Genomic DNA, 11,990 nt, shown 5'->3' with positions numbered 1-11,990 from the left:
GAGATTTGAGCTTTCTGTTGGATTCTTGATGGTACTGAGTATTTGCCACCAATTATTTTCCTCCCCTTTGGAAGGAGTGACAAATAGTCACTGTTTCCCTGCCAGCCTATGATTGTGTTTTACCAACTAGTTTCTTCCTGTTTCTTGCTCCAAGTATATATAGTTCCAGTATAGTTGATGCTTACACAACAGCCAGCCAGCAAATCCAACTCCCTCCTGTCAGAGCCAGAAAATGAATCTATTATTGTTGAAAGAGAAGCCAAAAAGGGAGCATGAGATTTAACCTTTGATTGCAAAACTGCTCTGTACTGACTGGAAAATAAAAAGCTTATTAAAAAGCTTGATAGCATTTTCAAACAAACAGAAAGTTATCTGTGAATATATATTGAATAAATATTTCCACACTAAAATGGTTAACTGCAGTAGACCACAGAAAAAGAATCTCATAAACTATTAATGTAATTTAAATTCTTTTTAAGTGTCTGTGTATGACTTTTTATTTCTGATTACCCCAAATTTTCTACTGCCCATCACTACTGAGAAATATGTATATAAATTATAAGAGTCTTATAATAATTACTGTGAACATTAGATCATGCCCATAGGTGCTAGATAAGTGAAAGATCTTTGAAAGGTTCAATTTTCATTAACCTTAAACATTAACATTAACATTTAAAGTGGATATCCAGAATTTATCTCAAAACCATAATTTGTCAAAGATCAAGTCAAAATAGTCTGGTTATATTCACCAAGATGTGGAAATAACTCATATTTTTTCCTCTTACAAATTAAAGATTGGAAAAATAAGAATCTTGATTTCTGTAATGCAAATTTCTGGCCTTTGTAGACTTCTGGATTTTGATTAAAAATTAAACTCAGAATTGTGCTAAATCTATCAGTAAATTTTATATGGAACTGGTAAGTCTGCTGCCTTTCATATTTAGGTGTCCCCAGTCTGACTCTTCAAAGTGGCTACACTTCTGTAATCAACACAAAAAGTCTTTTTTACCCCCTAAATTCACTATCACATGCAACATATGTCTTCAGGCGTTGCTGGAAGGGAAAGTCTCATATTGCACTAGGTGATACTAAGCTATGTAGTTAACTGGAGCTCAGGAACATTTCAGTGAGGTGTTGAAGACTGCTGTGTGGTTGGAGGGTTAGCACCAGCAACAGGAACTACAGCAGCTGTCTGCCGTCTGCATCTCAACACTTAGGCTCGGTTTTCAGTGCTTTTAACAAGTTTGGTGCCTTGTGTCAGCTGAAGACGTACAGCTTGGCTTTTCTATTGATCTCTTGCATTGAAACGTGGCTGCAGTGAGAGCTGTGAGCTGGCAGACACACCGGCAAAACTATGGGACTTTTGTCCCTAACCTGGGAGCTGAGTGATGACAACTTGGTACTCACTAGGTCATTCCTGTCTATACTGCCTCACTCCTGGCTGCGGCACGGCTCTGCGTGCCACACAGGGAAGCACGAGGTGCCTGGGTGTTTGCTGATCAAGCAGCCACCCTAGGAAGAAGGTGAAAAGTCAGCTACCTGACTTTCTGTCCAGGAGTCCCTGGTGGGCTGGCAAGAGCTATGGCCCACCCGTCAGGCCAGGCCAATACTGGTACAATTAGTACTAGTAGCTTGAAGGTTGAATTAAAATTGACTCAGGCTGACATGGTTAATTCCACGCCTGTGAGCAACTGAAGGGAAAATAATGACAGCATTTTGGATGTTTAAAAAATCATGTGCACTGATATGCAAAGTGTAAGTATTTGAAAGTTCAAATGCTGCCCGGGGTATTGAAGTTTCTTTCCTTCTTGAAAATTGGGCTAACAATTTTAAGGAAGTCTGGTTTTAGTATTGCAGAGTTAGCCCAGCAAAAGAATGAAACAGATGACCCCCCCCTTCCCCAAACAAGCTATTTGTTTTTGTTTCCCAAGTCTCCATGCCCACAGTGTCCAGATTCTCCTCTTGCATAGAATGCAAGAAACTGACAGAAGTTTGTTGGTGTTTCAAAATCCAGGGAAATTTTTCAAGGTATGTTATTATTTGCAGTGCCTCCTATTGCCATGTGAAGATATCTAAATTTTAATTTAAACCTGCTTTTTCGATGTCATCATCATTGTTCTAGCTTGTTCCACTCAACGGTCTGTTATTCATTTTTTCAAGGAATATAAATGAAAAATAAAAACACGAGGGACTCATTATTGTGTACACTATCAGCAATGTTTGTTTTTACCCTACACATCTCTAAAAGTGTGCATTACATAAACAAGTAATGTCTTGCAGCAGCTGAAGTCAGGCCTCCCCCAGCTGCAGTCAGAGTGTATCAGAAGATGGAACACGTCCAGCTGGTGGCAGTCCAAGCCTGTCCTGCTGAAGAGCTTCCAGAACTTCAAACAGCAGAGCCAGTGCAGAAATGGCTTTGCACCAGAGCCTAAATTTAGTAAGGTTTGGGGTCATGTAAATACTGACTGGCAGGTGCAAATACCACCACCAGTGATCCTCCAGTGAGAAATTGCAACCACAAGATCCAAAAATACTGCTTTCAGGCCCATCATGTGAAGTGCTATATCTCAACAAACTTGTTTAATGAAATCTCTGTATTTTTGAAAGATTTCACGTCATCATGAAAGCAGGCTAGACTCTTGGGTGATTTTATCTATTAGGGAATTTATCTATTAGGGGATAAAGTGTCCAATGCTGTAATTTGGGTTAGTAGGCTGCATTCAGCAACACCAGGAAATGGTTGGTTTTTTCTCTCTCTCTCTCTTTTTGTTGTTGTTGTTGTTGTTTCAAGAGAAGTTGTGGTTGAAAGGAGACAGTTTTACCAGCAAAACTTAGAAACAATGCACATAATTAGAGACCTGCCTAAATTTTTATATAAAAATATATGAGAGTATCTTCAGTATCTGTCGTAATTTCTTATAATGAATGACTGGTACCATATGGCTTCTTCAGTGTTTTGGGGTGGGCATGTTTTTATTTAGAAATTATAGTTTTTTATATTTATGAACTTAATTAGACAGAGCTATGAATTGACTTTTAAAAAAATGACCATGTGAAAAAATACAATACTCTCACCTGTTACCTTTGTGGAGTGCAAAGGTTGAGATATATTTAAAAGAATTTTCTATCAGTGAGCTAAGCAAATACTGATAGCATGTTTGTAAGCAGATGTTAATTGAGGTTAAGCAGAATTAGCAATACAAAACTGTTCAAATCTATGAGCAGAATTTAACCTTCGATATCAAGGTTTCTGAGAAACTGTGAAACAAAATGTGCATATTATTCAACCACAAGAGGTCATCCTAAGACTGCTGTAAACCACAGCCAGTTTTTTCACTTTCACTAGAAGAAATTGACTTGGAAAGAAATACACAAGAAGTTCTGGTGTTTTTAATTTGTTTTCAACTAATCTAATGTTAACAATAAAAACCACATATACTCAGAAGTGGCAAACAAAGTATTTCCGTTTTACATATATTTTTGCTACATCTACAAATTTTCTCTGAGCTTCCTCTTTTTTTTTTTTTTTTTCTCTCTCCTTTTTTTAGCAGTGTTGACAGCCACGAGGTTAATGCTGACGAACAAATGATAAAGAATCAGCAGAAGAGTGAGTAAGGCATGTTATGTGTTATACCAATGGAATGTTGAACCTAAATCACATGAATTAAACTTACTCCTTTTTTCACAAGTACTGAAAGATAATAAAACAAAAGTTACTGAAGTTGTGATTGCACAATTGCTTACATATATAATCAGCATTATATGTGCCACTTTCGCTGTTATCAGTATAAAGTGCTGATTCAATGTGTGGGTTAAACAGATTTCTTTATCTCTGTGTATAGTATGACTCTTTCTGTTTATATGTGGGAGATTTTTGACTTAACACTCTATAATTCCTACACGATCTGTAGAAAATGCACCTCCTTTACATAGAAATCAGAAGTGTGCTAGCATGGGTAGCATGGGTAGCATGGGTAGCAAAAATGTAGCTCAGCTACCTCAGTACACTCAGCTAACATAATTATGCTGGTCCCAGTTTCTGCACTTTGCTGAGCTGCACTCAGCCACAAAGTAATAGCCCATAATGGATATGGTGGTTTCACCCTGATGGGCAGCCCAGGTCCACCACACTGCTGTCTCACACCATACCCTTCAAAAGAATGGGGAGAAAATACAATAAAATATTCCAGCGGTTGAGATGACAACAGGAAGATCACTTGCCAATTACTGTCACAGGCAAAAGAGACTCAGTATAGGGAGATTAATGTTATTTATTACCTCTTGATAACAGATTAGCGTGGTGAGAACTAAAACACCTTCTCCCTCCATCCACCCTCTTCTAAGGAATGGGGATGGGGTTGTGGTCAGTCCACACTGCTTTGTTAGTGTGAATGCTTTTATTGCTGCTCCATCACGGTTAGTCTCTTCCCCTGCTCCAGCAAAGGTCTCCCACGGGCAGCAGCTCCCCCCCCCCCACCGACTCCCTGCTCCTGCGTGGGCTCCTCTCCACAGGCTGCAACTCTGGTCCAGGGCCTGCTCCTGCAGGGGCTCCTCCATGGGCTGCAGTGTGGAGATCTGCTCCATGTGGGACCCATGGGCTGCAGGGGGACAGCCTGCTCCATCAGGGGCCTCTCCACAGGACACAGGGGAACTGCTGCTGCGTGCCTGGAGCACCTCCTGCCCTCCTGCTGAACTCACCTGGGGGTCTGTGGGTCTGGTTCTCACTACTCTCTCCTGCTGCTGTTGTAAAGCAATTTTTGTTGTTGTTTTATTTTCCCCTTCTTGAATCTGCTCTGCCAGAGGCCCATCCAGTGTCGCTCGCTGGCTCAGCTCTGGCCAGCTCCTCTCCAGCTCCTCTGGTCCCTTTTGGAGCTGACTGGAGCTGGCTCTGATCGCACATGGGTCAGCTGCTGGGCTCTACAGAAACTACCCCTGCAGCACTCCTACTACCAAAAACTTGTCATGTAAATCCAATACACTCTGAGTACTTAAAAATATATGAAAATTGAGAATGATGATAAACTATACCTGAATAGCCACAACCCAGCCGCCATGCTTTGTAGCTACTTTTAAAGCAAGATAAAGGGGCATGCTCATGCAGATCTTACTGATAGCTAAGCCTTTACACACATGGGAGGCAGTATTTGTGTACCAACAACAGTTCTGTACCTAGCAGGCACACCCAGTGCTAACCCACCCAGCCAATTTACACTGCCTTTGCTGAGAGCCTTCACACAGCAGTAATGCACCAACTTTCCTATCTTGACTAGCTTTTCATACAATTTACATTAAATGCATCTTTTATTCCTATTCCTTGTTAGAAGTGTTATTTTCATATTGGGTTCACAAACATCTGATGTTACAAAATATCAAAGATCTTCCTTTTTCCCCTTCTACACCTTCAAAAGCTAATCAGCTTTGTAGGTCAGCAAGCTTTCTCTTTTTTTTTTTTTTTTTTTTTTTTTTTTTTGGTCTTTGTTCAAAGAATTACATGCCAGTGTAATAAGATGGATTTTATCAGAGACTTAAAGTGGTAAGTCTGTGGAGAGAAGCCAGCAGAAAATCATTATTGGTAGATGTAAACCTAGAGAAAAGCAGATTTAAGAGAATTAACAAAGCTCTGGAATGCTTTCAGAACTGAAGCTGCAATTTTACAAAACTTATGCACTCAGTTACAAATTTGGGCTACTTTGGTGTGAATAATTTGTACTTTAGGGGTGGGGCTGGCATTCACATGAAGTCAGCAGCCTTCTGCTCAGGACTCAAGTTCTGGCTAATTCTAGTGAGGACTGCAGGAATTAACATCCTGGCTTTAAGGCCTTTAAGCCTTTATCTGCACAGTGTCAGGGCTTTTTTTTTTTTTTTTTTTTTTTTTGGCTGGTATCTTAATTTTTACTCCTCTTACTGACAAGGTTTTAAATGCAGATGAATAGCCTTTTATCTTCTTCATGGGCCCTTAACTGCCACAATTAACTGATAGTATCTTCAGATTCAGGTATCATAAAGGTTTTATCCTGGATACATCCTGAAAGATTGACAAAACTTTAAAATAAAACGTACTTGCAACTCAGTATGAAGTGCAAATGGTCCATTGCTTCCCCACAGTCACAGTTCTCTGCTGTCCCAATCCCCTCACTCTGTGGACTGCAATTTGAGTGGTTTCCTCAGCTCCGTAACAGTTTCTGACACAGACTCAAATTCTGAAAGTTAATATTTCTGATAAAGTAATTGGACATTAAAATCTCTTTTTCATTGTCAATTTTATCCACTTCAAAAACTAGTCAGAAGATGTACATGAATGCAAAATGTAGCCTTCTGTTAACATATCATGAAGTTCATGATAGATAAAAGAAGGATCCTTTATTTCTTGCTCTTTAAAGCTCAGCAGCTAAGCACTTGAAAGCAACTGTGATTGTGCTTGTATTACAATGTGAGTCATACCAGAAGTCTGCTAGCTCTCTTTTTATGGTAGAAAATTGCTTACCATAAGAAAACAATAGTAGAATTGGAAAAATAGCTTTGACTGTACTTTGAAAGGGTAGTTCAATGAAGGGTAGAGCTAGAAAGTAATAACTTTTGGATATAATTTAAATGCATGTATACATTATCTTAAAAAAAAAAAAAAAAAAAAAAAAAAAAAAGATTCAGATAAATTAGTAGCAGGTATTGTCAAAATTCAACTTTTAAAATTGGTTTCCAATCTAATGGATAAAAATAACATGTTTCTAACCACGCTGAGTTCTTGTTAAATAATTGTTAAATGGGAAAGAGCAGCTATACATTCCACACATTGAAAAGAGATCCCTTATTATTTCTTCTGCCACGTAATCTTTGTTGTTGCACTGGTTCTTACAACTTTTTACATTATTTTACATTCTACAGATATTCTGCACAAATGTACAATGCATCATTTAGAAATAATAATGTACACACATGGAAGATGAGCCTCCTCACAAGGGCTACAATGGGCTGTGATTTAACATGTGTAATAAATAAAATAAAATAAAATAAAATAAAGCAAACAAGCAAACCCTACTGTAAATAGGCGATATTCGTGTCTAAAATGAACATTTTAAAAAATTATTATTTTTAGTATGTTATTCCATGTAAAACAAATAACACAATGAATTTGAAAATCAAACAGCCCTGGAGCTATTGTTTCCACTTCCTGACCTGACTGGAAACGGAACAGCCAGGAAGATAAAAAAAAAAAGCCTTTCTGAGGGCATGGTTTTCTGATATTTTTAGCTCATTTGACTTTTCTAGTGCTTAATTCTTCATTTGAAGATGATATTAATGTATATTGCTGACAAATACATAAATTAAGAAAAATGAACATGGGGAAGTGGTCATTGACAGGGATGGCTTTTATTGAAAATTGTGAGAATAACTTGAATTAGGATCAAAAAAGTAGGATACCATAGGATGGATAGGCTATTAAAGATTATCATAAATAGAGACAATATAAGATAGAAAAAATAGATTAATTGAGATTAGAGAGATTGTATTGAAAGAGAGAGCAACTGGATGGACACTGAGATGTCTTCAGTCATTTGGGATGAAGAACATCTACATTCAGTTTCATGCACATCTTTATTACAGTTCTCCTTTCCATTTATTATTTTTATGTGTAATGGTTGTGAATAAAGTCTTAAACCTTTGTATGAACTGCAAAATCACAGTTCTATTTTAACGCAGGAATTAATAACTCGGAAATAATTAATAATTAATAATTAATAATAATAATAAATTTATTAATTATTAATTATTTGGCTGCATGAATACGGAAGATGTGGTGTGTACGTTATTCAGCTTGACTTGAAGCCTGATGTGCTACAAATTTGTCACTAGATGGAGCCAGACACCTTTCCTAAAATGACACCAGTTTACAGCTGCTCTGCCAGGAATGCTAAATACGCAAGTACATTCTAAGATATATCATTGTACATTGTAAATGGGGAAAATAAACTTGGAAATGTATTTCTTTAATTTTATTCTGTTTGAATATTTGTTTTCAATTTCAGATAAGCATTTTGCTAACTTGGATACCTCTTAAGAATTATTCAAATGTAGAATTATTATTTTTAGTTCTTTTTTATTCTCATCTTCATGAGTGGTTCTTAACTGATACAAAATTAACTCAGAAAACAGTCCAGTTTTTTTTTTTTTTTTAATGTATGTAACAAGAAATAAAAACAAATTCTGATTTGTATGTTATGTAGCTATATGTTTAGTTACAATTCTGTAAATGTCATTTCACATATGTGCAAATTTAGGCAGTCATTTCTTTATATTTTGTGTGAAAACCTCTTTTCAAGGTAGATTACTTTTAAACATAGTGATACTTAAATAAAAAAAAAAAATCAAAACCCTTTCAATCACATCTCAAGATTTTTAATTCAAGAAATACTGATGGTAAGGTTTAGAAATTTTCAGAATATAGAATTTACATTAAAGAAATACTCTTCGTTCCTGGATTGATAATTATTCTTTATCAAAATTTAATGAATCTGTTTTCTACAGGACTATATTTTCCAAAGAAAGATGGGCATATAATTTTATGATAACATTTCAGGGTGATAGCTTTGTACTTTTTCTTCAGTACTCAGTGACATCTTTTTGTTTTACATTTTAATACTTACATTTCAGTTCACAGCTTGATTTGCTCCTATTATGTTTTCCTAGTTCTGTGGCTTCAGACTTAGAAAATAACACCTGAATGTGTTATTCTGATGATTTATGAAATGACTGAGTTTTTTTTCAGTTTTGCATTTGTGTGGTGTCTGAAGTTTTTTAACGACCATATGGTCATAGCTATGTCATATAAAGTGAAATCAAATATTGTGAATTATTTGTGAAATAGTGAAATATCAAATACTGTGAGTTTGATAATGCATTTGTTCCCTTCATTTCCTACACATGTATCAGAATTAAAGTTGTGTTTGTGAAATTATATAAAAGGACTAGAAAATAAATAACCATCAGACACAGTAAAGACAGCTTAGAGCTGCTGCTGGAAAGGATGAATACAATAAATCTTAAATTAGAAAGAAAACACAGAAATTACATTCTGTTACATTTTATTAACACCTTCTAACTGTAAGATTTTTTTGTTTATAGATTGTTTGAGCATGGGAATGTCATAATTAAATTAATCTCAGTCTTCAGTAAAATGTCAAAGTTGGTTTTAAGCAGTTATTGCTATTTTTGATATTTGGATGCAGAGATCTTTGTCCCCCTTTATTCATTCCTGGCTGAACAGAACTCTACTTCACCATTACTGCACATTGAGTGGCTGAATGGCCAGAGCACATAGTCAGAAGGACTTCAACAGTAGAAGTACGAAAGTACTATTCAGGGTAAAAGTTCTTAATATCACATTTTCCTACAAACCCAAGTAAGCACAAATCATGGGAAAGGTTATCTCAGGACAATGCTTTCTTTTTTTACCTTTTCCAGTAAAGAGTCATATACTTTGTTCAAAAAATGTAAAAATATTTAATAGTGATAAAATATAATGTAATGCATGTGCTTCCTTTATTAAAATAAATAAATAAATATGCTAAACTTTCTTTAGTGCCAGGGCCTGCTTCTCCATATTCATATTTACCGAGGACAGGTGGGAAAGACAATAAAAACAAAACAAAACAAAACAAAACAAAACTTTATTTGCATAGTTGGGATCTGATTTAGCATTAAAAAGTAAAAACATGGATTTCTGTGGCTGCAAACATCATGCACGCTGCCAGGAGTATTGAATTAAACACTCTGGAGTTTTGCATCTCAGGCCCTCTTGATCCCAGACCCAATCTGTCAAAAAATAAAGGTATAATGAGTTGCCAAACTTTTCGCACTCTTATGGACAGGATGAGTGCCAGCAAACAGATCAGAACTTTATCTGACTTCAAATAGAAGTTGATGTTGTCACAACAGTAATTGTAATAAAATAAATATATATGAAAATATATATGAGGGGAAAGGATCTGGTCCACAGAGCCCATAAACATCATGTTCACTTCTTCATAAATATAAGCAGATTCACTAAACACAGACTTTAAGCTTTATAATAAAATGGGAGGTCTTGAGGCAAGCAGTCATAGAAAACAGGTAAGTAACTTGCTAAAAAATAATACCATGAAATATCTTTTTAATCACCATGTCCTATATATTGAGCAAATTATATTTATAGTTCCTTGCCTTCGATATTATGAACAGAAGTCAAATACGGTAAAGGTTTAAGCTGGTACTATACATACAGCCTTTTCACTCCTATTGTTACCTGTGTGCACATATGGTTAGAAATAGAAAGAACTCTAGTTACACAAAAGATCATTTACTGGGATAAAAAAAAAAAAAAAAAAAAAAAAAAAAAAAAAAAAGTAGGTTGGGCTTCTCACAGTAAAAATTGCTTTTATTCATAAAATACATGAATAAAATACTTCTCTACATCTACTACTGCCATTCCAAGTAAATATATGGATTCCACTAAGTTACATAGAGTACATAAATACAGAGATAAGGAACAAGTGCAAGCAAAAGGCACTGCTGAACAGCAGCTGGTTATTGTCTTCAGTTTTATTCATAGAAAATATGGAATTTTCCATCATAGTTTGTGAAATAATGTATTAGTTAGATACATTCATTTATCTACCAGATTTTTGACCCAAGGAATTTAGTTGGACTATAACCCAGAGAATTTCCAAGTGGTAGTCACAGGATGATGTTTCTCAATGACTTTGAAATATTCATAACTATAAAACAAGACACCGTAACAGAAATCACTAACATTTGTTTTCAAATGATTGTGATTTTTTTTTTTCACTGTTAATTTTCATGCTTTCCCTCCTCTTTCTTCCCTTTTTCTGCAAAGAAAATATATCTTAAATATGTATTGCTCGAGTACTTATCTGTTAAGTTCGTATTCTCTGTTCTCTGGTATTTTTTCCATGATTAATCCGTGATTGCTTTCTAATTCAGTGAAGCATATAGATGTTTCAGAATGGAAGAAGACTGTAATAAATGGCAGAGAATCAAAACTTTGGGGAAGATAACTGGGTAGTCCAGTAAGTACTTTACAAAAGTATATGACCCAAATTTTCCAAAATGATTGCTCATTTTTCCCTTTTTCCAAATCTCATTTATCTGTAGGTTCTGAGCTATAAATGCTAAGTGTCTCTGAAAATCCATGGAGGACAGTTTCTACGGTAAAGAAGGCTGTAATGCAACGGATTCCCAAATGATGTTGGTGAAACTGGTGTCCTAATTTTTCACTTGTCTGTGGAAAATGTGCCTCAGGGTGTCTGGCATGCAGTGACCTCAAATAGTGGCCTTTTCTGATTTTTTTTTTTTTTTATTTTTTTTTTATGATTTTATGTCTATAACTGCCTCACCAAGCAAATCCAAATACAAAATACTGAGTAAAATATTGAAAGACTAAATTTATTTGAAAACATTGCATATTACTTAAGCTACTGCTAGTAGTATTGTACTGCTAGAAGTCCCACTAAAGATGAAAAAAGGATAAAAATCAAAAACTGAGATAAGAAGAAATGCTGCCATATGAATGCTGTGTGTTTGATAGTAAGCTCTTGAAACTAGAATTCTTATAGTAGCTACAGTTATTGTACAAAGGTCAAACATTCATCTGAGAACCTACGAACTAAACATCCATATACAAATACAGACATACACATACATATATAAAGTATTTTGGCAGAGGGAATTTTTACAAAGACAGAGCAAAGAATGGTTCATTTCTAGAGTTTTTGGTCTGTTCTTATTCCTCAAGCTCTGTAGATGATGTCACATTATCTCCTTTGTGAACTAATACTGCTTTTCCACAATGTATTGTTGTTTGTTTTGTTTTGGTTTGGTTTGTTTGTTTTTGATGGGTTCTTTTTTGGTTATATTTGGTGAATAAAAAATAATGCATGCATTATCTTTTAAAATTATATCTTTTAATGAGTCATCTAAGTATTTAAGTATCTAGA

This window comes from Aythya fuligula, chromosome 2 (genome assembly GCF_009819795.1).
Source record: "Aythya fuligula isolate bAytFul2 chromosome 2, bAytFul2.pri, whole genome shotgun sequence".
In the NCBI taxonomy this organism is placed as follows: Eukaryota; Metazoa; Chordata; class Aves; order Anseriformes; family Anatidae; genus Aythya; species Aythya fuligula.
This window is presented reverse-complemented; position numbering follows the sequence as displayed.